A 26,474-nucleotide genomic window follows, 5' to 3' on the forward strand; every position below is an offset into this window, starting at 1 on the left:
ATCCCTTTATGACTGTTCAAGCACTCCACATTCCATAATACTGAATCTGGTCCATCTGACTGGGAAAGCAGCCCCCAAACCAGCTTGCTTCTGTCGACCAACTCCACTTCCTGTTCTGCACACAGTAGGTAGAAGGATACTCAGAGTTCATTAATAGTAACCCTAAAACCTGCTCTTTTGTGGGGTAAAATACCCTTCAAAATGTCCCATGTGATATAAAATAAGCATAAAGGGAAGGAAACGATTTCTGGAGAACTGGGGAACATCAGCTTTCATTATATTCCAAGGCATGATTAAAAATGAAAGAACTAAAAAATTTCTATAAACCAAAGAGGCAATCTCACAATAATTATTTGTGAAAAGAGAAATCATTGATTCGCTTCTGGTTGAATGCCCTTCCTCCCACCCCACAATTCCCCAAGTGAAATTATAGCAATTCAAAACCATTTTCTAAATTCAAATCTCCAGTGTATACTACATTAGCCACTTGTTTTTTTCCCCAACATGTGTCCCATCTTACAGCAAATAAAACCATCAGTGTTGTTTTTCTTAGCCTGCCAAACAAGTCTCTAAAAGATTAGCCTGAACAGAATTAACCCTTGTCCTTGAAAAAAAAAATGTTTTAATGGAACATAGAGTAACCCCAGAATAGCAACTTTTTGATATAAACTTAGCTTTAACATGAATTCAAATTGCAATGTGTTTACCTCTTGAATACAAAGCAGAAGGCCCTTTTGAAATATTTTATCTTCTCAATTCCCCATATGTCCAGAGGCAGAATGATCCCAGGTAATAATAGTAATAATAATAATAGTATTTGTTAAGTGCCAAGCACTGTTCTAAGCACTGATGTACAGATGTATGATGATACAATGTTGTATTTTATGGTTTCTTCCCAATTCACACTCCTGTACCTGGTCAATTAAAGATTTCTAAACATTGGCTAATATCCATCTACTTGCACAGTCATTCTGTTGTATCATGAACTCTTACAAATGAAGAAACGTCACGCATACATCACATGAAGAGATAGACTGATATATATATATATGTATATATATATATGTATATAAATATATATCTATGTATCTATAGACAGATATACAGCTAGATATATGTAGGTGTGGGCAGCAATGTCTTAGCAGCAGAATGAATCTCGTTTCTCAAGATGTTTCAGGAGAATGTACGGTGGGAAATGGGAAGTTTATCAGCAGAGATGGGTCAGTGCAGAAACTTCTCTTTGGCCTCCAGTCTTGTCAAGTTCTGGTTGCTAATTTCAGTGTTCTAGTTGCTTGCTGAATCCTTCACTGGGGTTGAGAGGGAGTGGGGAATTTCATCACATGGACTGAACTTGAAAAAAGTTAGCTGTCACCCAAGTACACCACTACTTTTCTCCCTGTTCACCCCATTCTTATTCCTGCCTCCCCCATCACCCCACCTCTGCTCATCCTGCCTTCCTTCAAATTTACTTCCTCATTCTCAAGTTTCACTGGAATCTCACCAGTCTCCTCAGTCCCCTGCTCCCAATTCCTAAACTCTCAATCCTCAATCTTTTTTTTTTGTTTTACCTGCCCTATTGTTGACATGAAGCGTCCCTCCCAGTCCTACTATTCCCATTTCCCAGAGCAAACCAGTGGTGAGAAGGCAAGGGAGAAAGGAGTCTTACAGGATGGGGGAGAGCCATGTAGTAAATACCTGTAGCTACAGCATAGCTTTCCAGGACAAGAAAAGCTATGGGAGGAGGGAGGAGACGGGAACAGCTGGGATAGGAACAGGTTACAGAGGGTGGCAGAAGTTTAAAAATAGAAAGGTGGGTGGACTCAGGCAATAAGGGAGGCAAAATGTCACCAAAACCATTGGGAAACAATCTAAAAGAGGTCAAAGTAAGGGAGCACAGATGGGTGCTGAGAGGTAGGTGATTACAGATGAGTGCTGGGAGGTAGGTGATGTGAGTGAAGAAAAAAAAAATGGTTCACCTGGGTGATAGCTGGCAGAGACAAGATGATTTCTAAAGGCACAGCTGGGTCTAGCTAGGGAAGACCTGAAAGCTTCAGAGGGGAAAGAGTGGGGACACTGGAGAAAATATCACTAATACACTTCAGGTCCTAAATGATCTACAGCTCTTTTCAGATTCATAAGTAGTGTCAAAACAATGATCCACCCATCCCAGTGCCCTGCCTCCTGCAAGGGCAACAAAGGATGCTCAGATGAAGGCCCTTGTAGCATACATTCTAATTGTTGGGGATGCCCCATGTAAAATTCCAAGTATTCCAGGCATTCCAAACATAATTCACTCTGAAGCTGCCACCTGCCCAGATAAACCTTTTTTCTTTTCCTGTTCCACCCCCTTCCCTCTTCTTCCCACTTGACCCACCATCCTAAGATCCTTTAAACTTTTGCTAATGGTTTCTCTCAATACCCCCTCCTCTTCCCCATCTGAACAAAATTACCTCTTTCCCTCAACAAAAAAAAGAAAAGAAAAAAGAACAGAGTATCTCCAGAGTAGCAAATTAGAAGTATCTGAGTCTCCTCTGTCTCTCTGCAATGGTCCTGAACCTCCATCCCACCCTCAATCATGCCACTTTCTTGCACCAACCTCTCCCCAACTGGACTGAACCCTTAAACGCAGGCCCAGGATGGCAGGGGAGCTTGGAGGGGCCACCCTCCATACCCTCTGCCCAGATGCCATTTGGTTTCCACTACTCCATAGCAATAGGGGTCCCAGGTGACTTAGGCTGCAAAGGACCTTCACAGAGATGTGGCCATGGGCCTGAGGGCACAGACCTGGTCTCAGAGGGTGAGGCTCACAGAGGAACTGAGAGACCAGCAGGAAGAAGCAGGTTTAGGGTTTCAGGCCTAGTGCCCTTTCAGGGAGGAAGTGGGTTAAGAAGATGGCAGAAGGGGTTTCAAGTGGAACCACAAGAACCACTTGCCTACAACAGTAAGTAAAATGCTTTCTTTTCACCCTCACCCCTTCTTGACTGCTCTAATATCCCAGAAATTTTCTTTCCTATTCCTGCCTTTCTCTCTAATAACTTGTGATGTGCCTATAATTGGTTCAATTATTCATTCATTTATTCATATGTATTGAGCAGAAGCAGCGTGGCTCAATGGGAGGAGCCCGGGCTTGGGAGTCAGAGGTCATGGGTTTAAATCCCAGCTCCGCCAATTGTCGCTGTGTGACTTTGGGCAAGTCACTTAACTTCTCTGTGCCTCAGTTACCTCATCTGTAAAATGGGGATGAAGACTGTGAGCCTCACTTGGGACAATCTGATCACCTTGTATCCTCCCCAGTGCTTAGAACAGTGCTTTGTGCACAGTAAGCGCTTAACAAATGCCATTATTATTATTATTATTACTGTGTGCAGAGCACTGTACTAAGAACTTGGGCAAGTACAATACAACAATATCTCCTGCTGAACCCTATGCCTCTGCACCTCACATTCCTCCCATTTCCCTGCTTTGATCATCATCGACTGAATTTACTGAGCAGCTAACTTTGGGTGCAGGGCAACCCACAAACCAGAACGCCTTTGATTTGGGAATTATTCATGATATTCATGCCAATGAGCTTAGCCTGAGCCAGTTTAGGCAAAAATCAAAGGAGAAAATGAAAACATTAAATTCACGAACACCTAATTGGAGTTATGGGGTGGGTGGAGTGGGTGGGAAATGGAGGTGGGAAATGGAGGGAACTGGTGAGCAGGTATAGAGGGGGAACAGGGCAAATTTAGGCAAACTCTTTCCTTCCCTGTCCAGTCCAGGCAAGACTGCTCCTCTGAACAGCCCTTGCAGAGGGAGGAATCTACTGCTCAGAGTTTGCAGGATGGACTGTAACAGTGTGCCCAGGCAGCAGGCTCCAGGGGGACCCTTGAAGAAAGCCCCCTGAATGGGCCACATGTTTACTCTAGGGACACCCAGCCCAGGGCCTTACTTGGTCTAAGAGGGGCAGTAGGTCTTTGGGCCGGCTTCCTCCAGTCCTCATCCGGAGTGGGGCTAATGCCCATCTGGGGCCACGCTGGCTCGCTGTGTGGGCTGCTGGCAGCTGCCTGACTGCTTGGCACGGTGTTCGTTGGGCCCTGTTCCAAAGCCTCCCATGCACCTGGCAGCCCAATCCCCAAGTGGCCAAAGAGTCCCCTGTCCAGGCCCCCAGAGCTCTATCCTGGGATGCTCACACTGGTAGCTATTTTCTTACTGGTGCACATTCCAGGAGTTCTGCTTACTTTCAGGGCTGGGCCAAAACACATCCAGGTCCACAGAGACACAAGGGGTTCCCCCTGGACACTTTACTGCCGGACACAGGGATCACTACTAAAGAGGTGGGAAAGGGCATCTTGGAGCACATTCCACCACATACCTGGCTTCACCAGTCTCCTGATGACCCAGCCCAAAACAATTTCCTTATTCCGTGGATGAAAGCAAGCTCCTTCTAGACTGTAAGCTCAATTCAGGCAGAGAATGTGTCCATCAACTCTGCTGTATTGTATTCTCCCAAACACTTACAATTAATTCAATCGTATTTATTGAGTGCTTACTGTTTGCAGAGCACTGTACTAAGTGCTTAATTGACTGATTGCCCGCTGGAGCTTCAGTAGAGCACAAGAATCATATTTCAACCACTTAGCTGTTTGCTGTTAATTCCTCCATCTCCCTGAACTAAGCTTTCTTTAGGCAGAAAAATTAATTCACCCTCTCCATATTTGACAGTGATTTTTACTAATATGTAACATGGTTCTTCTTCTAGTACCCAGGAGTTACCAAAGTCACTTATGGGCAGCTCAGTTTGAAGTTTAACAGAGTGAAAAGCTAGTGTCATTACTGATAGATCCAAAATAAATTGAGAGAACATAAAGAACCTGGAGAAAAAATAGCCATGCTTTTAGCTTTGCACTTTTAACACTTCAGAGGAAAACATATAAATTGAAAGTACTCATTCCAAACTCACACCTGACCAAAGCTTAGGCCTTTCAGCCTCTATTTGTGGACTTTGTCTTTGTTCTCAATCCAGCTCTTTGAACTCTTTAGGACTCTGCCATTTTTTGAGTACTGAAAAATGGTGTCATTTATTGGTATATGAATGAATCTCACCTTCATACTTTCTCCTGGATTCTGACAGTAACAGGGACACTGTTCGCCTAATAACCACCATGGAAAGGATGAGACAAGAGAGACAATGTGGTCCAGTGAGAAACACCGTGAGCTGGGGGTCTGGATACCTGGGTTCAGGTCCTAGCTTTACCCCTGACAAGTCAGTTCACCTGTTCTTGCCTCTTTTTCCCTAACTGTAAAATGAAAGCAATAATCCTTTCTGATCTTGCAGGGATATTGGGAGGAAAAAAAGGTAATATATTTGAAAACACTGAGTTCTGAGAAATAAAGATGTCATAAATTCAAGGTCTTACAGTAATTCAAGCAGGTTACTAAGGACTTGTTCAAAGCAATTGTAAAGGCAAGGAATAGAAGAAAATAGGTGCAGAAAAGGATAGACATTTTGTAACAGATAAAAGAAAAAAGTACCAAAATAAAGCTTTTGAGGGTGATTCAAAGGAGACGTGAGGTGGTGATTGATACAACATTTAGGATCCACAACTTTAAACTGGATGAAAGCAGAGAAATGCTATATTATTCTGAAGTCATTCTGTAAGCAGCAGAACTGAAAGAGAATCACTTGAATATGGATAATCAGAAATATACAAAAGGGAAAACAATCCATCCAAATCTAACATCTTTTTAATCTTCTCCTCTCTACTCACAAAGGAAAGAGAACAGGTCTGCAGGAGGAAAGTATCCTTGATGAATGAAGCTTCCTCTCATCTTATCAAGGAACCAACATATTTCTCTATGAGGAAGACATTATCCACAAGCTTATCCTCTGCCACTCCAAAGAGTTTTCAACTCGCCTCAAGAGCAATATATGATGGTCCTACCAAAAGCTTAAGAATCAGTCTGAAGGCTGGAAGATTTACTGCTATCCTACTAAGAGCTACCTTACCCCTAGTACCCACCAGAGAGTGTGGTATATTTCAAGAACTTCGAATCAGAGTTAGGCAGGGTTTAGTACACTAAAGTAGCTCCAGGAAAAGAGTTGTCCTCTTCTGCTAAATCATGTAAAGGTACAATCAGATGTTGGAATGAAAATCTTCTGAAGGCATAAACCTTACTCACTTTAATGGTCATTCTTAATGATGAGCATTGGCGACTTTGAAAGGGAGAATCAATATTCTTAATGGCAGATACCACCTTACAAATTGGTAAAAAAAAATAAACATGGCCTGGAAAAACATTGCAAGACTTTTTTTATTGTGAATCTAAATCAAGTATAGAAATGATAACCAATATGAGCTTTTTTCACAATCATTGTGGCATTTTTCTAGTCAAAAGGGTATTGAAGGTAGAGTGTCAGTGGCAAAGCCAGAGTGACCTCATTGTGAGCTGGGGACACTCATCCTGAACATGTTTCCTCATCTTTAAGGAAAACATTTGGGGTGGATAAAAGAAATGTGTTATCTAAACTCAGATTGTTTTATGATTATTCTTATTAGTGAGGTTAATGAGCTCCTATCTCACTAGGAACTTCTTGGATTAAAGTCATTACTTATGATCTCTCAAACACTTGTATCTTTAGTTTTAAATAAGTATACTGTAAAAAGTATGTTTTCATACATATGAATAATTTTAAGTTTGCTCTAGAACAGGTTTTGGGGGTCTTCTGAAGCATCTGAGAGCACTGTTCCATCAGTCAATCAATAAATGATATTTACTGAGTGTTTGCAGTGTGCCAAGTTTGGGAGAGTACAATACAATAGAGCTGGTTAACATGATCCCAGCCCTCAGAGAGCTTATATAGTACTATGGATCTTAGAACTGCTGTTTCTTGAAAAAAAAAATTATTAACCAGCTGAGTAGTAGTGATTTTAATTCTAATAATAATCGATGCTTGGCAGTGTACTAAGTACTGGGGTAGATACAAGATAATCAGGTCAGACGCAGTACCTGTCCAACATGGGACTCACAGACTAAGTAGGAGGAAGAACAGGTATTGAATCTCCATTTTGCTGATGAGAAAGCTATTGCACAGGGAAGCTTAGTGACTTGCCCAAGGTCACACGGCAGGCAAATGGCAGTTCTGGGATTAGAACCCAGGTTCTCTGTCTCCTCGGCTTTTGCTCATTCCATTAGACCATGCTGCTTCTGAAGCCACTGAAATAAGTCTGCTTTATGGATGAATCCTGCTTTTCTGGAATGTAGCCAGAAAATGTATGTATGAATGTATCTGGAGGACATTTTTTGAAATCACTGTTTCTTCACAATTGAATCATATGGGGAAGCAATATTTATTTCAGAGGCAAAGAAATGGCAAACTAAAATGGGGATGAAGACTGTGAGCCCCACGTGGGACAACCTGATCACCTTGTATCCCCCCCCAGCACTTAGAACAGTGCTTTGCACCTAATAAGCACTTAACAAATGCCATTATTATCATTATTAAGTAAAAGAACATAAAAGGAAATAAAAGATCTATTTATTTCAAACCAAATATTTTACTTGCAGTTACACAAGTTACATAAGGCCCAGCAACTGTACTTCTAAAATTGACGTATGTGTGGGTGTGTGTGTGTGGGTGTGTGTACACTTCATTGCCCCTAACTGCATCCTTAACTAAAGTCCTGGAACACAGGCCCCAAGTGTCTTTAAATGTTCAGTGTTTTCTTCCCAACTCCCGCACAATAGACTCTAAACAGCCTATGAGGTGGGTGTTTGTCTCACACAGTTTTCCCGGAGGCTAGAGTTTCCTCAATACACACCAAGTACTCCATTAAACAATTCAATCCACTTCAACACCCAACACAAAAATAACCTTCTTCCCTCAAATTCCACCAGACTATTTAAATATTTCATGTACAGCTAAGTTTCACTTGCCCAAGGGAAGCTGGAATTGGAAATTTTTAAACAATTTGGAGCTGGAGGAGTTCCATGCCTTCTAATGTACGCTTTCAGATCTAAGTGACTTGATAATAATAATAATAATGATAGCATTTTTTAAGCGCTTACTATGTGCAAAGCACTGTTCTAAGCACTGGGGAGGTTACAAGGTGATCAGGTTGTCCCACGGGGGGCTCACAGTCTTAATCCCCATTTTACAGATGAGGTCACTGAGGCACAGAGAAGTTAAGTGACTTTCCCAAAGTCACAGAGCTGACAATTGGTGGAGCTGGGATTTGAACCCATGACCTCTGACTCCAAAGCCTGGGCTCTTTCCACTGAGCCATGCTGCTTGATAACTCTGTAATCTTGCTGTGCAGGAGCCTAAAGAAAAGACAGAATTGGAGGTTCTGTAGCTTCACTGAGGAAAATTTTCCAAAGGATTAATAAAAGCATAGTGCTAAGCAACCTTCACTCACAAGAAGGGACACACAGGGTTTCTACACCAACCTTCCCCTTAAAACACTGTACTTTTTCTAATTCTCACAGTGTTGGTGACAGGAGCCAAATCAGACAGTCCTGGCCATGGGTATTCTCTGTTTATGAGGCCCAGAAATGGAGCTAGATTAGGCTGTGAGTGGCAGGCTGTGAGCAACAGGCCATATCCAGTCCTGCCAGTGGTTTTCCACTATGATGATAACAGTAATACTAATTGTGGCATTTGTTAAGCACTTACTATGAGCCAAGCACTGCTCTAAGTGTTGGGGGAGATACAAGGTAATGAAGTTGGACACAGTACCACATGGGGCTCACACTCTTAACTTCCATTTTACAGACGAGGTAACTGAGGACCAGAGACGTTAAGTGATTTACCCAAGGTCACACGGTGGACATGGGGTGGAGCCAGGTCCTTGAGACTCCCGGGCCCATGCTTTAGCCACTAAGCCATGCTGCTTTTCATGTGATTGGCCTCTCGCCTGTCCCACCATCGACCCCCGGCCCATGTCATCCCCCTGGCCTGGAATGCCCTCCCTCTGCCCATCCGCCAAGCTAGCTCTCTTCCTCCCTTCAAAGCCCTGCTGAGAGCTCACCTCCTCCTGGAGGCCTTCCCAGACTGAGCCCCTTCCTTCCTCTCCCCCTCGTCCCCCTCTCCATCCCCCCCATCTTACCTCCTTCCCTTCCCCACAGCACCTGTATATATGTATATATGTTTGTACATATTTATTAATCTACTTATTTATTTATTTATTTATTTTACTTGTACATATCTATTCTATTTATTTTATTTTGTTAGTGTGTTTGGTTTTGTTCTCTGTCTCCCCCTTTTAGACTGTGAGCCCACTGTTGGGTAGGAACTGTCTCTATATGTTGCCAATTTGTACTTCCCAAGCGCTTAGTACAGTGCTCTGCACATAGTAAGCGCTCAATAAATACGATTGATGATGGCAGGAGTGACCAGGGAGCAGGGCCTCCTCCAGGCCCATTCCGTGTAGGGTCCACCTCTGAGCTGGCAGACAAGGAGGAAATTCCAGTGAGGATTTTCAGATGGCGCAGCCAATGCAGCCTCAGGGTTTCAGGGCTGCCGACTAAATAGGCAGTGTGGTAAAGAATAGCCTCCTGAGGGCAAAGACTTCCAAGGACTATAAACTGAGCTGATTTTAAATCGGTGACTGAGTGGTGGCCTGCACAGTCTCTGCAGCCAGTTTCCCATTGGTCCCAGTGGAATTCCCTTTCAAATCAATGGAAACGCCGGTCATGGGAAAGTCACGTTATGAACAAACAATCTGACCCCAACTATCTGCCCCATGACACAGTCAGGGTTAAGGGTCATCTTTCAAAGGATTGACACTTTGAATTTTTCTATTGTAGGAGCATTCCATTTTTAGATTTCTTAGATGTTCTATTCCAGTGTTTACAATTCTGTTCTCCATTAAATCAGTCAAATGCTTGAGGAAGGAACCATAAAAGGTCATTTAGTCTAGTCCCCAGTTTTCACAACCAACTCATGTGAGTTGGATAATAATCTGAGCTATTACTTAGAGGATCCCATGACCTTATTAGATACATTAGAAATATTTCTCAGGTGGAGATAACAGTGATGGTTTAATCAGTTTCTTAAAGTGTTGAAATTTTGCCTTCCTGCATGCCACTGTTTTTGTATGGTAGCTTACGGGTACAAACCTTGTTCCAGCGATCGTTTTTTTTCCCCCCAAAACAAACTGGACTAATACAATAATGCCATCTTGTAGTTATCTATTGTCAGGGGACCAAAAATCATTTTATAAACAATAAAAGCCTCACCACCAAACAGAGAGTTGGATATTTTACAGGAAAGTAAATTGAAATGCAGAGGGGTAAAATAAGGGACAGAACGGTGAAGGATGTTGATTCAACCCAGGGATCGGGTGGGACTGAACCAGAATTTCTGGGCCCTCCTACTGAGGACTTGAAACCAAATGGCATTTTCTCAGATTTACCGTGAGAAAGGAGTGGGTAGAACTTGCCCAAGGAAAAAGGAAAGAGAGATAAGTTTGCCAGCAGGAAAGGAGGAAACAAAGGAACAACATTATCCAACAACATGGCTTATTAAAATCCCACCAATATAATTTGCTCCTCTAGCCCTACACCACTTCTCCTTCAGAATGAAGAAAAGTAACCTAGGATCTTTGTTCTTAATAGATTTCTATAAAAAAGAATCTCAGAATTTTAACTACAGTGGAGAAAGTGGAAAGGAAAAGAGGTACTCTCTTTAGGCAAGCTCTATTTGGGGGTTGGGGGTGGGGGAGTGGCAGACAGGCTTCCCTCTCACCAACTTCCATGACTGATAAAGTCCTCTTATGAGATGATAATCTCTGTCGGAATGCAGACCAAGGCTTCTAAATTGACATATTAAACCAGAGGTGGTGATGTCATTATGGTGAGCATTACAGCTCTTTGCTTGTTTTTACATTAAGGTATGTGATGGTTAACTGAACTGTAAAGCCTGCAACTGGTGAATTCTTTCAAAAGGCAACTATTCCCATGGCCAAAAGGGGAAAAAAAAGAAAAATATCTTCTGAGGTCCATCTGGATTTTTTTCTGCCCCCCTTTCACCCTGGTTTATAACTGAGGCATGCAGGCTATCATGCTAATTAATGCCTCTGCTACTTAACACACAGGGGCAGAAAGAGCAACTGTCCCACGGGGTTCCAGGAATTCCTGGAACAGCTGGAGAAGTTATATAAAGACAGAAGTCATTTAATCACAGCTGTGAAACACATTTTTCCCCATTTCATTTTTTTTTTTTTACAAGGGATCTATATGCAACCTTCAAAGACAAAACAGAATCCAGACAGCCTGCCCCTGACAATTGCTCAGGATATGTGCTGCCATCAATTCCCAGACTTCTGTTCCACACTCCTGGGAGTTATTTCCTACACTAAACCTCCACGGTATTCCTTAGAGGCCTCTGGTTTCTCTATCTCAATGAGGTAGCTTCAATCCCTGCATGATTCAGTCAGCTATTAATTCTAATACTTCCTTTTGGCCCCCACTTGGGAAAGCTTCCTATGTCTACAGGGTTAAACCCATTTGCACCTGATCGCCTGGATGAAGGCCAAGGAGAAATTGTAATTTCATTAGCTTCGAGGTTGCTATTCACATGTCTAGTGTCGCAGGCCTGGGGATTCTGTTGAAAGAAAGCCATGCTGACCTTTACTGCACTCTCCTAAAAACTTAGCTTAGATCTGCCCAGAGGGAGGGAAAGGAAGGAACTGCATGCCACACCTCCCCACTTATCTCTGCTGATGCAGCCCTTGTCCAGCTTCCAGGGCCAAGTCAGAGCCCACTCTAGTGCTAACATGGGGAGCAAAGGAAATTTGGTAAGACCAGTTCACATCTTGCCCAACTAATGGGGTAGGAGGAAGGGGATAAATATCTAATTGTTCTCTCCCTCCTCGGTAGCCACCAAACCTAAAGTATCGACTTAACTCTGCTGCTCCCGGACCAAGCCATACGAGGGCCTGTGGATAATTCATTCATTCAATCAATCAATCAATCAATCAATCGTATTTATTGAGCGCTTACTATGTGCAGAGCACTGTACTAAGCGCTTGGGAAGTACAAATTGGCATCACATAGAGACAGTCCCTACCCAACAGTGGGCTCACAGTCTAAAAGGGGGAGACAGAGAACAGAACCAAACATACCAACAAAATAAAATAAGTAGGATAGAAATGTACAAGTAAAATAAATAAATAAATAGATAAATAGAGTAATAAATATGTACAACCATATATACATATATACAGGTGCTGTGGGGAAGGGAAGGAGGTAAGACGGGAGGATGGAGAGGGGGACGAGGGGGAGAGGAAAGAAGGGGTTCAGTCTGGGAAGGCCTCCTGGAGGAGGTGAGCTCTCAGCAGGGCCTTGAAGGGAGGAAGAGAGCTAGCTTGGCGGATGGGCAGAGGGAGGGCATTCCAGGCCCGGGGGATGACGTGGGCCAGGGGTCGGTGGCGGGACAGGCGAGAGTGAGGTACAGTGAGGAGATTAGTGGTGGAGGAGCGGAGGGTGCGGGCTGGGCAGTAGAAGGAGAGAAGGGAGGTGAGGTAGGAGGGGGGCGAGGTGATGGAGAGCCTTGAAGCCCAGGGTGAGGAGTTTCTGCTTGATGCGCAGATTGATCGGTAGCCATTGGAGGTTTTTGAGGAGGGGAGTAATATGTCCAGAGCGTTTCTGGACAAAGATAATCCGGGCAGCAGCATGAAGTATGGATTGAAGTGGAGAGAGACACGAGGATGGGAGATCAGAGAGAAGGCTAGTGCAGTAGTCCAGACGGGATAGGATGAGAGCTTGAATTAGCAGGGTAGCGGTTTGGATGGAGAGGAAAGGGCGGATCTTGGCAATGTTGCGGAGCTGAGACCGGCAGGTTTTGGTGACGGCTTGGATGTGAGGGGTGAATGAGAGAGCGGAGTCGAGGATGACACCAAGGTTGCGGGCTTGTGAGACAGGAAGGATGGTAGTGCCGTCAACAGAGATGGGAAAGTCAGGGAGAGGACAAGGTTTGGGAGGGAAGACATTCATTCATTCTATCATTTATTGGGTACTTACTGTGTACAAAGCACTGTACTAAGCACTGGGGAGAGTACAATATACCAATAAATGACACATTTCTGCCCAAAATGAGCTCCCAGTCTAGAGGGGGAGACAGACATTAATATGAATAAATATATTACAGATATAAACCTAGGTGCTGTGGGGATGGGAGGGAAGATGAATGAAGGAGCAAGTAAGAGCGGTGCAGAAGGGAGTGGGAGAAGAGGAAGGGAGGGCTTAGTCAGGGAAGGCTTCTTGAAGGAGATAGGCCTTCAATAAGGCTTTGAAGTGGGGGAGAGCAATTATCTGTCTGATAAGAGGAGGGAGGGTGTTTCATGCCAGAGCTAAGATGTGGGTGAGGGGTCAGTGGTGAGACAGACAAGATCGAGGTACAGTCAGAAGGTTAAATAGTGGCAGGTGGTCCTTTGAATTTTAGTTTAACCTTCCTTTACTTTCTCTTTACTTGGAAAAAAAAATTCATGTGGCTCAATTTAGGCTGTTTGGGAGATAGTTGGGGGCACAATGTCTTTATTTGGTCTAAACAATCTTCACAGCAGCTAATACATTCACTGACTTAAGGGCATCTTTAAAAATATGATGTGCAACTCCAGGGCTTTTCTGAATGACCACGATCTGATCAGGAAGAGGGGGTGGGGTGGAAGAAGAGGCAGAGAGGGAGGAAGGCAGGTGGGAAGGAGGAAGATCCCTGACAGATAGTCCTTCACCTTCCTTTCATGGTTGCTGATACTGGTTCCCCCTTTCGGGGTCCCATCTGGAGAGCTTCCAGTGCTCTGCCAGTCTCGATTATGGGCGGGAGAGTTAAGCAGAGGCATATCCATTCCATTCCTAGCTTGGGCAGTGGCTAGCGAGTGGAAAGCAATCTGCTACAAGTCAAAACTCACCTGAGCTGGGCAGCAGTGTCTTGGGAGACAGTCAAGAGTGGAGACTCAAACTTACTGCGCAGAAGGAGGTAATGGCAAACCACTTCCCTGTTTTTACCAAGAAAATTCTATGGATACACTGCCAGAATGATTGTAGATGGAGGTGGGGAGTTCCGGGAGAGATGTGTCCATAGCATTGTTATTGGTAGGAGACGACTCGACACCTTAAGAAAACACAAGATGCTGGACGACAGCAGCAGCAGCCGTGGAGCCATGCCACCCTGGCCTGCGCTTAGCCCAGGTGAGAGCCGGCTGCCGGGCACAGGGGCATCAGGTGAAGCCGCGGGCACCACACTGGGGAGGGCATGGGATGCCCACCCTTCTGCCCCATCACCCATCCCTTCGCCCCTTTCTGCCCCTATTTCTCTGGCCCCAACGTCCCCCTTCCCTCTGCCCTCATCCTCCCTTTTCTGTCCCTATTTCTCTGCCCCCACCCATCCCTTCCCCCTTTTCTGCCCCACAACTTCCCCTCCTCTTCCTGCCCTCATCCTCTCCTTCCTCCCTTTTCTGCCTCTATTTCTCTGCCCCAATTTCCCCCTTCCTCTTCCCTGACCCTATTTCACTGCCCTCTCCCCCTCTGCCCACACCCATCCCTTCCCCCTTTTTTGCCCCTATTTCTCTGCCCCCAACTTCCCCTCTGCCCTCACCCATCCCTTCCCCCTTTTCTGCCCCCATTTTTCTAGACTGTGAGCCCGCTGTTGGGTAGGGACAGACTCTATACGTTGCCAACTTGTACTTCCCAAGCACTTAGTACAGTGCTCTGCACCCAATAAGCACTCAATAAATATGATTGAATGAATGAATGAATGATTCCCCACATTCATTCTGCCCCAACCTCTGCCCAGGCCAAAGGAGCCTCTGATCAAGGGGAGATGGGGACAAGGGGGCAAGCAGCAGCCCTGGTACTACTGAGTCATCATCAAGCTGCTGCCACTGCCTTCATGGGTGCTGAGGGGGATGAGGACTCCAGTCACAACAGAACTCAGCTTGGGCAGGCCAAAAGGAAGCAGCATTCTGGACCCCCACCCCGGCAGCAGCTGCCCCAGAGAGACAGAGTGGCTGCCATTGCTTCCACCACCACTGCCACCTCAGAGAGGGAGGTGGGTGATGGGAAGGGGAGTCTGTGATCTCACCAGGGCTCAGAGTGGATTGAAAACAGAGCAGTTGGCCTGGTGAGAATTTACCTTTGAGACATAAACAAGCCCCTTCTATTTGAAAGGGAGTGGATTAAAATATGTAGAGATGCCTGGGGGGTCTCTCTGCCACCTGTCGGGGGAATCCAGAGGGATTAGACATGGCTGAATGCCCATGGCTGGTCAAAGTGCCTGATCAAAATAGTTCTTGGCTATTGTACTGTACTTTACTGTGAACAGTATCATTGTACCCAGTGGGTGCGCAATAGAGGTTTTACCCCCGACAGCACTGATGGGCATAGAGAAGCAGTGTTGCTCAGTGGAAGGAGCACGGGCTTTGGAGTCAGAGGTCATGGGTTCAAGTCCCAGCTCCGCCAATTGACAGCTGTGTGACTTTGGGCAAGTCACTTCGTCACTTCACTTCTCTGGGCCTCAGTGACCTCATCTGTAAAATGGGGATTAAGACTGTGAGCCTGCCATGGGACAACCTGATCACCTTGTAACCTCTCCAGCGCTTAGAACAGTGCTTTGCATATAGTAAGTGCTTAATAAATGCCATTATTATTATTATTATTATTATTATTATTATTATTATTATATCCTTATACTCTGCAATTTCCCCTTTCTGTAATTTACTTCAATGTCTGTCCCCATCTCTAGATTGTGAGCTCCTTGTGGGCAAGGATCCTACTAACTCTATTGTATTTTCCCAAGCACTTAGTACAGTGCTCTACACACAGTGCCCACTCAATAAACACCATAGGTTGATTAACCTACCCAAAGATTGACAGTGGGGTTCACTGAAGCCTTGAGTCTCATTCAGTCTGGGTCCAGAAGGCTAGCCCCAGAGGAATGTGAACCCTTGAGATGGCCCTATATATACAATGGCATTTATTAAGCGTTTACTATGTGCAGAGCACTGTTCTAAGTGCTGGAGAGGTTACAAGGTGATCAGGTTGTCCCACGTGGGGCTCACAGATCCCCACTTGACAGATGAGGTAACTGAGGCACCGAGAAGTTAAATGACTTGCCCAAAGTCACACTGCTGACAATTGGCAGAGCCGGAATTCGAACCCATGTCCTCTGACTCCGAAGCCCAGGTTCTTTCCACTGAGCCACGCTGCTTCTCTGTCAGTTGACCAGCCCTTGGTCCCCGCTTTAGTAACCCAAAAACCCAGTTCATTCTCCCCAACACCCCAGGTTTTATTTTCTCTTTACAAGAAAGTTTAGACCCAGGGAGGTTAAGTAAGATGACCAATGTCACAGAGCATGTCAGAAGCCACTTCAAGTGCTCTTCCCACTCGATTTTCTTCTTTACTAATTAAATAAAAAAGCTTGAGGACAATTGTAAGCTTCTCTGTTTGCCCCTAGGATGCTGTGTTTGGCTCTCATTTTAACCTGCGGGGACAGGGCTACAAGATCAAAACAGTTATATAAGATCAGGTCTCATTTGTTACCCACAAAACTGAGAAGAATGTAGTGCCTGAAGAAATGAGTAAATGACTATTAGCTAATTGAAAAGAGGTCTTGGTGAGCAATAACGAAAACACTTTTATTTCTCAGCCAGGGGACAATCTGATTAAAGCCTTCATTCTGTTATTATTTATCTCCCACAGACATTAAAGTCCCTTCAAAACAGCAACTAATCAGTCTTGCAGGAAGACTGACAAATCACTGCTGATTTCTAACTGGAAAAAAGTGTTTGTTTGGATAACTTTCCAAGGACCCCTGAGAAGTGATGGCTTGTGATTGCCCCAGGAGCTCACCCACCTGAAACGCTTAGGAGAAAGTGATAGGAGAAGTCCTCAGTGTCCTAAGAGGGGGTACTTAAACCTCCACTGGGAGGTGGGAACTCAGGGGAAGAGAAGAGAAGCAGCGTACCTTAGTGGAAAGAGTATGGGCTTGGGAGTCAGAGAACATAGGTTCTAATCAATCAATCAATCAATCAATCGTATTTATTGAGCGCTTACTGTGTGCAGAGCACTGTACTAAGCACTTGGGCAGTACAAGTTGGCAACATATAGAGACAGTCCCTACCCAACAGTGGGCTCACAGTCTAAAATTCTAATCCCGTCTAATCCCGGCTCTGCCTCTTGTCTGCTGTGTGACTTTGGACAACTTAACTTCTTTGTGCCTCAGTTACCTCATCTGAGTCCTTCCCAGACTGAGCCCCCCTTTTCCTCTGCTCCTCCTCCCCTCCCCATCACTCCTACTCTCTCCCTCTGCTCTGTCCCCCTCCCCACTCCACAGCACTTGTGTATATACGTACATACCTATTATTCTATTTATTTAATTAATAATGGGCATATATCTATAATTCTATTTATTTATACCGATACTATTGATGCCTGTCTACTTGTTTTGTTTTGTGGTCTGTCTCCCCCCTTCTGGGCTAGGAGCTCACTGTTGGGTAGGGATTGTCTTTATTTGTTGCCAAATTGTACTTTCCAAGCACTTAGTACAGTGTTCTGCGCACAGTAAGTGCTCAATAAATACAACTGAATGAATGAATAAATAAAATGGGGATTAAGACTTTGAGCCCCATAAGGGACAACCTGATCACCTTGTATCTACCCCAGCGCTTAGAACAGTGCTTGGCACATAGTAAATGCTTAAACAAATACCATTATTATTATTATTATAAGCTCACCCTATAGACTTTAAGTTCTTTGTGGGCAGGGAACATGTCTACCAACTGTGTTGTACTGTACTCTCCCAAGTGCTCTGTACAAAATGAGCTCTCAAAAAATATGATTGAGTGGTTGATTTTGATATTTCATCCTCACATATTTACTACCTATTTTGCCCTTACTCTTTCTCCTACTCTCATTATTTATTAGTACTTTTTCCACATGTCTCCCCTATTAAATTATAGCCTCCTTATGAACAGGGCACTTAGTACAGTGCTGTTCACCAAAAAAGGAGTTTAAAAACTGACCGTACATTTCTAAATGTTAGGATGGGTGTCAAGGAGGCAATCACATAACTTCTCCAAGCAACCCACTTCCACTGTCAGAGATAAAACTCTGGCCTAGAGGTACCATTGCTCTGACGCAGCAATAGCATTGTTTATGTCCTTAAGGCAGATACTTCTGAGCCTGAGGGTGGGTCTATCAACTCTGTTATCCTGTACTCTCTCAAGCACTTAGTACAGTGCTCTGAACATAGTAAGTGCTCAATAAATACCATTGATTGACACATGATCAATTTTATGCATTCCCAGGTGAGTTCTCAGGATGGCAACGCATAGAGGTTTTCCTTAAATTCAAGGAAATGAAGGGGAAATGTATGAGGATACAATGAAGGGACTTTATAAACTCTATCCTCCCTGTCTGTCTCCACAGTCTCAAGTTGCTACAAAGGAACAATACAATAATAACCACTTCATCAGTTAGTTTTGGCAAAAAGTGCCTAGCCATGACTAATTACAAGTGCAGTTGCTTTCCTCACACACCTCTGTGGCCAAGAAAGAGATCACAAAGATGCTTTCCACTTCCCCAACTTAAGGGATTTTCCACATACTCGCACCTCTGTGGCCCAGAAGAAGAGCACAAAGTTGTGCTTTGCTTCCCCAACTCATGGGGTTTTCCGAACAGTCAACACACAGTGATAATACCTTGTCCTCCAAGAGTTTATAATCAAAATAGAGGAGAAAACTAGTTCAGACAATTCCAATACCCCCTCAAAATCAGATAACCATATTTGGTTATCGTAAAGGCACACACTCAATTTTCTTTTGAAAATTCAACTAAACTTTTTTAATCGTATTTGTTCAGCACTTACTATGTGCCAGCTATGGTACTATCATATGGTTCTATCATTATCAGGCAAAAACTCCTCACCCTTGGCTTCAAGGCTGTCCATCACCTTGCCCCCTCCTATCTCACCTCCCTTCTCTCCTTCTCCAGCCCAGCCCTCACCCTCCGCTCCTCTGCCGCTAACCTCCTCACTGGGCCTCGTTCTCACCTGTCCCGCCATCGACCCCTGGCCCACGTCCTCCCCCTGGCCTGGAATGCCCTCCCTCCACACATCCACCAAGCTAGCTCTCTTCCTCCCTTCAAAACCCTACTGAGAGCTCACCTTCTCCAGGAGGCCTTCCCAGACTGAGCCCCCCCCCTTCCTCTCCCTCTCCTCCCCCTCCCCATCCCCCTGCCTTACCTCCTTCACCTCCCCACAGCACCTGTATATATATATAGATGTTTGTACACATTTATTATTCTATTTTACTTGTACGTATTTATTCTATTAATTTTATTTTGTTAATATGTTTTGTTTTGTTGTCTGTCTCCCCCTTCTAGACTCTGAGCCTGCTGTTGGGTAGGGACCGTCTCTCTATGTTGCCACTTGTACTTCCCAAGTGCTTAGTACAGTGTTCTGCACACAGTAAGAGCTCAATAAATACGATTCAATGAAAATGAATGATGAATACTAAGCACTGGGATGGATCAGGTTGGACACTGTTCATGTCCCACATAGGGCTCACAGTCTTAATCCCCATTTTGCAGATGAAGTGACTGAGGCAATACAGAAGTTAAGTGACTTGTCCAAGGTCACAGAGCAGACACGGGATGGAGTCAGGATTAGAACCCAGGTCCTTCTGACTCCCAGATTCATGCTCTCTTCACTAGGCCACACTGCTTGAGACATCTAATTTATTTATTTATTTATTTTATTTGTACATATCTATTCTATTTATTTTATTTTGTTAGTACGTTTGGTTTTGTTCTCTGTCTCCCCCTTTTAGACTGTGAGCTCACTGTTGGGTAGGGACTGTCTCTATATGTTGCCAATTTGTACTTCCCAAGCGCTTAGTACAGTGCTCTGCACATAGTAAGCGCTCAATAAATACGATTGATGATGATGATGATGATGATGATGATCTAAGTAGTTTGGATAATAAATGTTTGGATAATTGCACACTCTTTCCTAGCAGTTAGAACAGTGCTCTGCACCCAATAACATATGCTTTATATATTCAAGTATTGGAGGGAATATGATCCTGGGAGTCAGAAGGATCTGGTTTCTAATTCTGACTCCACCACTGTTGTGTGACCTTGGGCAAGTCAGTTCACTTCTCTGGGCCTCAGTTACCTCATCTATAAAATGAAGATTAAGACTGTGAGCCCCGTGTGGGACATGGACTGTGACATGATCAGCTTATATCCACTGTACTGCTTAATACAGTGCATGGCAGATAGTAAGTGCTTAACCAAAACCATTAAAAAAAAAAAGCGGGAGGGGGAATTGAAGGGAGGCTTGAACAAAGGATTAGGCTGGGCTAGAGAGACCAAGGAACCCAACAGCAAGGGATGGGAAACATACCGCTCTATTTGATTCCAAGAGCCAAGGGCCACCTTTACTAAAGACAGAACCCATGAGTTTCTCTCAATTTGAGACTTGCCTAATCCCCAGGCCTCTTTGTGGTACAGGAAGCTCTGCCACTCTCCTTTCCCTTGTGGTTTACTCCCCAGTTGCAATGAATTCAGTGCACAAAGGCCCAAGCACATCACTAAAATAATCAAAGTGAATTCAAGATGGGATTTCACTTACCCCGCACATTCCAGGAATGCTCCAGTCCTTAGTTGGATCTATTCACACCCCTCTTTAATCTCAAAAAAGGGAGCGGTCCCTTGAAATGGCATGAATTTCACAGCAAATCCATGATAAACCTCCTACAATTGGGACTTCAAACTTAACTACAAACCATTATTTATCTATTATTATTACTGGGAGGTAGTGAGGGAAGAGTAGTCAAATAAGTTGGTTCTTAGTCCCTGGCTCCCTGAACCCCTGTGATCTTGGGCAAGTTACTTAACCTTTATATGCCTCAGTTTCCTCACCTGCAAAATAGGGGTAATAACTTCATCTCATATCCAAAAGGGATGTAGTATGGACAAAACGAGATAAAATGACAGGCCCAATGATAAAGGCCTCTCAAACTGTTATGTAAAGTTGAACGTTCCGAGAAATTCATCAAGACCCTTACGCTACTACAGTGCTATGGGTCTGAAAGTACATCTGAAGAAAATGGAAGTTGTGAATCAGCTCATACCTGGGAAACCTGTCCACAACCATCGATATCACAGAACTCAAATCAGGTATTACATTCTGCTTCCTAAAAACTGCACTTTCCAACAATACATACATAAAGTCAGAGGAAGCAAAATAAAAAGGCCAGCATAGTTTTTGGCTGACTGCAACGCAGAGTGCGATGACAACCGGGCATCAAGCTTGAAGATTTAGATGGTTTTTAGGGTATTCGACCCCCTATACAACTGTGAGATCTGTACCTACTGCAAAAGACACATCTAGTTTCTACAGCATTTTCACGGTCACCACCTATGAACCACACTTAACATCAAATGAGAGGACGAGATGACCAAAAATGAGGTCCTGGAATGCGATCAGCTCTCAAGCACAGAAGCAGTGTTCACAGCAATACGGCTCTGCTGGGGTGCACTTGTGAAAAAAATGTATGGCAGCAAGATAACTAAGTAGCTGTTGTCCGGTGACTTGAAAGGGGGAACGTGCAAGCCAGGTGGGCAGAGCAAACATAAAATATAGGGAAGTATATCTTAAACACAGTGATTTAGCAGTGGACTGTTGGAAGAACCACACACCAGGTACACCAACTTCTCAGGCAGCAATCAGGAGATGGGTTACACTCAAGTGAGGACTTCATGAAGCTCTTCATGAAGATAGCAAGAGGCAGACTAGAAACAGTCCCAGGGCTGAACAAACCCATTAACGTAACAAAGGTCAGTTTTAATATCCAAACAAGGTGTCAGGGTATGCCGATCTTTGTGGCTACATTCACATGCACGCATAGCATCAGTAACAACATTTTCTCAAATGGACAGCTACCTATAAATAGAAATAAACAGTAACTTATGCAAACCAAATTAGACTTGTCAATAAAGTAACTGAGCCGATACACTGCAGTAGAGAAGACTTAACTTTTTTTGATTTACATCTTTTCAGTCATTCAATCATTCAATCATTTCCATTGAGCACTTACTGTGTGCAGAGCACTGGACTAAGCACTTGGGAAAATACAATAAACAGTGCCATTCCCTGCCCACAATCAACTTACAGTCTAGAGAAGAGTTTACAGTCTTTTCGTTCTTTTTACTACTTCAAAGAAGCTACTGTAGGTAACGAGAGTCGACGGAGAACCTTAAAGTGTTTCTCTTGGTAAGGCATTTCTCTCGGTGTGAAGATGAGTGGGCAACTATTTCTGAGTAGTACAGAGAAGTGTGCAGAGAAGATATTTTCCTAAGATCACCAGAGTGTCAGAGTGAAAGGTAGCCTTGAGAAGCAGCGTGGCTCAGTGGAAAGAGCACGGACTTTGGAGTCAGAGGTCATGGGTTCAAATCCCGGCTCCACCAATTCATTCATTCATTCAATCGTATTTATTGAGCGCTTACTGTGTGCAGAGCACTGTACTAAGCGCTTGGCAAGTACAAGTTGGCCAATTGACAACTGTTTGACTTTGGCCAAGTCACTTCACTTCTCTGGGCCTCAGTTACCTCATCTTTAAAATGGGGATTAAGACTGCGAGCCCCCCATGGGACAACCTGATCACCTTGTAACCTCCCCAGCGCTTAGAAAGGTGCTTTGCACATAGTAAGTGCTTAATAAATGCCATTATTATTATTATTATTATTATTAGCCCGGACTGGGGAGGGGCTGGAGGCAGAGAGGTCAGCAAGGAGGTTGATACTGCAGTTAAATCGGGCAGCTTTAATACACCGTTTTACCTTTCACTGTCAACAGCTACCACAGCATAACTGAAACATGAACAAGTAACTGAAACTAGTAATTCCTACATGTATATATGCCTATAGCTAAGTGAACCTGTAATTGGCTACAGTGGTCCCCAGACAGAGTGAAAGTAAAAAATGCCTTTTACCTGCCAGCACGGCAAGGAGGCATTGCTAGGAGGGGAGGGAGCAGCAGCTGCGGTGGGTGGAAGTAAACCCTAAGCCTAGAATCAATCAATCAATCATATTTATTGAGCGCTTACTGTGTGCAGAGCACTGTACTAAGCGCTTGGGAAGTACAAGTTGGCAACATATAGAGACAGTCCCTACCCAACAGTGGGCTCACAGGATTTGTCTGCCTCCCTCTGTCAGCCTTCCCTGAGATAGTGCTAACTTCAGGGCCTGGATTCTCTTAATTCCTTAATGCAGGGCTAGTGGAGAATGTTACCCTGCAGTATACGAGAACTGGGTGTAATTGGAGGCAAAATAGGGATACAGACAAGGGCAGGGAAAAAGGAGAAGCAAACAGGGAGAAGCAGAGAAAAGCCTGAGCTAAAAACTGTACTTGGCTCTGCTGCGCCAAAGAAAGCCCTTGAGAATTTCCCCCTCACCTTCCCACGATGTTTTAGTGGTAAACTGGCCTTCCGAAAGGTAGTTCTGGGGAGATTGTCCCAAGCCTGCTCCTCCAGACCTGTCAGACTGTCCCTCTCCCTACCCCGCAGCCACTGGATGTCCCTCTCTTTGGGAGGAACAAGTTACCGTAGGGCAAGAGGAGGTGGCTGACTGTCTTTAGTGAACCCCAGGCATCAATTGGAGGGATTAGTGAGGAAAGGAAGGAAAGATTTAAGGGCAAAACTTTATTTCAGGCCTTGCACCCCAACAGTCCTACTGACAACCACTCAGTTTTCTATAAAAAAAAAATGAAGAGCCAAATAGTTAACTAACTGCCCCTCCAAAGCAACCACTGGAAATCCTGCTGTGGATCAACAACAACCCAGAAGGACTCCCAAAAGGATCCCAGGTTCACTTGAAATCCCATAGAAACAGTGATAGTTTACCCAGGAATCAGTGTAATCCACAAAGGAGGAAAAGGAACAACCTTCAGGATTACTGAAACAAAATCTGTGAAAATTCTGTGACTTTATTTTCTAACTGAGATGATAAATTAATGCTGAGTTGTATTATCTTGGTATGCCAGCTACTCCTGGGCAGCAAATTTGCCTTTTGGGGAAGTGGCTTTCATTTTTTCAGACTCCAAGAGAAATGATTTATTTGCCTGTACCATAGCAGAAGAAAGGAATGAAAACAAATTCAGTTTAAAATCAGGGCTTAACTCATGCCTTAAGAAATTCTGGCTTCATCATTATAAGTAGACTGGGAGAAACTTCAAAATGCAAAGGCACATGTCTGGTTTTGTCTCTTAATTGTTCTTAAATTTGAGATCTTGTCGCTAGACTGTAAACCCTTTGTGGGCAGGGAAAGTGTCTACCAACTCTGTTGTATTCTTCCAAGCACTTAGTAAAGTGCTTTGCCACGCTAGTGCTCAATAAATACCATTTGATTGATAAATACCATTTATTGAGCTACTACTTGCAGAGTTTAACTGAGGTTAAAAAGATGTGCCACATCATGACCAACTTTTTTCTCCTGGTTCCCACAACCGAGTCAACAGAGGAGAGGATGAGTTGGGAGGGAGGAAGATCCTGTTTGGAACATAAATATTTGTAATAACAGGATAGGGTATTTCCTTTGCGGTATGTGTATACCGACTATTAGGGAAGCATAGCCAAGTGGAAAGAGCATAAGTGCAGGAGTCAGAGCACCTGGGTTCTAATCCCCATTCTGCCATTTGTCTGCTATGTGACCTTGGGCGAGTAACAACTTCTCTGTGCCTCAGTTACCTCATCTGCAAAAAGGGGGATTAAATCCCTCCCCTTCCGAGCCCCATGTGGAGCAGGGACTGAGTCCAACCTGATTACCCCAGCTCTTAGAACAGTGCTTGACACATAATAAACACTTAAGCACCGTAATTATTATTATTACCACGCTCAAAATTTATCCTACCCTTCCCGAACCAAAATACAGACATTCATTTACAAATACAACCATATATACTATATGGGTGGACACCCAAAACCTGAGACTCAACTGAGCCCAATACTCTCAGTGCCTAAAGCCTTTGAGCATATATATTAGAAAAGCAGCTACTCCCTTTTTTTCCCCTCTCACAACTATTGGCATAGACAAACCACACAGACCAATATATTTACATCATTTTTCTATTTAGAAATCAGATCCATAAAGCATATATGTCCTTTAATCACTCTCTAAACTATCTTACTTACTGGTCTGATCTCTGAAATGGAGCTTTATTTATTAGGCTCCTTTTGATTTCAGACCATTTTAATTACCAATAAAAGGCAAGTACCAATGCTGAATGGATTATTACTTATGCAGAATGCTTTAAAAGCTAGGGTAGTTAGTGGCTTCATTCCAACTGTTCTATAAGCCATTTTTATAAGTGAATGCCCCCATAAAGAAATTTGGATGGAGGAGCTGTTATTACTGGAGGAATATAGTGCAAAGACCTCCTAGTTCTGCAAGTAGTACCAGCCCAAATCAACCCTATTTATTTAAACGGATAAATCTCATTATATCTGGATTCCATTAAGTGTGTATGATGAGTGTGGGGCATGATTTAAGATGACAAACCTAGCAGGCAATGAGACAGAAATCAAAGGTACTTATTTAGTGCTTACAGTATGCAGAGCACTGTAGTAAGTTGAGAGAATACAATGTACAATATAACAAATCCCTAATGACCAGCATGTGTGTGTGTGCATGGGCTAGTTATCACACATACAGGGCTACTAATCCAGTGATGGCTGATGTGAACTGAGTCTGGGGTCCAGAGAGCTGATGTGTCATATGGGACAACTCCAGTCCTGACCCTCAATTGGCAGTCTGAACCCAAGGACTGAATAGACCAAGGAGCCCAACGCCTGCTAATGATAAATCTCGGCTTTGAATGTTTGCCTTGGGCATGAGCAAACTTGATTGTATGCTGCATAACGTCTAGGGCAGTGTTAGCAGTTTAATACCCTTAAATGAAACAATGCTCCGAGCCTTAGGAAAGCAGCATGGCCTAGTGGAAAGAGCATAGGCACGGGAGGGTTCTAATCCCCACTCTGCCACTTCCCTGCTGCGTGACCTCGGGCAAGTCACCTAACTTCTCTGTGCCTCAGTTACCTCATCTGCAAAATGGAGATTAAATCCCTCTCCCTCCAGTCTGCTTCAGTGTTGTAAAAAGCCACCGGTAGAGAGGAGCAACCATGATACTGGAAGCGGTAGGGTAGGAGCAACAGGAGCACCAAAGTAGGAAAGGAGGAAGTCGGAGAAAAGTGATGGCAACATGGCAGAGGTAGCTGTGTCCGCAAAGGGATGATCAGCCCATCGGCTCTAGGGATCACCCCTTTGCTCTCCAACTAACCCCAATCCCAAAACCCCGGCCCCCAAACCAGCCCAGTGGGACAAGGACCCTGAAAAGTTTGGGGCTTTCTTTATTTTCAACCTGGCTGAGGGACTTTCTAGCATTTTCAAAGCCTCCTCAGCCCCATATGCATCCATAGAGATGTGTGCTCAGT

The 26,474-nt window shown here is 44.1% G+C and overlaps 1 protein-coding gene and 1 non-coding gene across 3 annotated transcripts in view; one reads left to right on the forward strand and one right to left on the reverse strand.

Annotated features, from left to right (window-relative positions):
- The window catches only part of INPP4B (inositol polyphosphate-4-phosphatase type II B), a 514,133-nt gene that overhangs the window by 195,525 nt on the left and 292,134 nt on the right, over positions 1-26,474 (reverse strand). The window lies entirely within an intron of this gene.
- LOC119935896 lies at positions 13,748-13,885 on the forward strand. The gene has a single exon (XR_005453495.1). It is a non-coding gene; the product is annotated as a small nucleolar RNA SNORA7 (small nucleolar RNA).

Source organism: Tachyglossus aculeatus, chromosome 12 (assembly GCF_015852505.1).
Source record: "Tachyglossus aculeatus isolate mTacAcu1 chromosome 12, mTacAcu1.pri, whole genome shotgun sequence".
Taxonomy (NCBI): Eukaryota; Metazoa; Chordata; class Mammalia; order Monotremata; family Tachyglossidae; genus Tachyglossus; species Tachyglossus aculeatus.